We start from the raw sequence: 581 nt of genomic DNA, 5'->3' as shown, positions 1-581 counted from the left end.
ATTCCTTTAGCACCATTTGGTCTTGCTAATATTCTATCTCCTGGAATAATGAAATGTCAATTAGTTCTTTTTAATACAGTGACTGAATTTTTTCTTAAGTTCCTTCAGTTTCTGATATGTGGAGCATATTCTTCCTTTCTGGTGTTCTTTTTTTAACTTTATAATCTACCTTTATGAAATTATACTTAAGCACATTAATTTCATCATATGAATATGATTTATATTACATAAGTCAGTAATATAAAGCACAAGCCTCAAACTGTATAATCTGATTTAAATTAACTGCACTCAGACACAGTGTACATTTGTAATGTTGTGCATTAGTGAATGTTTTAAGCCTCATATTTTTAGGTTTTAGCTGAGGCAACCCTCAAGAGTTTCTTAGTTTTTGTCAGTCTTGTTTTGGGAACTATCTAGCCTTATTGTGCCTAAACAGAGTACACTTCAAAAATACATTAATAGTCCATACTGGGAATTAGGTTCAGGTACTTTTCCAGTTCCTTAGGAACATGAGTTCCTATGAACACAAGGGAATGGCCCAATTATCCCTGGACTGGGTAGTTTCAACAGGATCAATTTTC

This window comes from Echinops telfairi, unplaced genomic scaffold (assembly GCF_000313985.2).
Source record: "Echinops telfairi isolate 266 unplaced genomic scaffold, ASM31398v2 ScPeMD7_42;HRSCAF=159, whole genome shotgun sequence".
In the NCBI taxonomy this organism is placed as follows: Eukaryota; Metazoa; Chordata; class Mammalia; order Afrosoricida; family Tenrecidae; genus Echinops; species Echinops telfairi.
Note: the sequence above shows the minus strand (reverse complement) of the source record.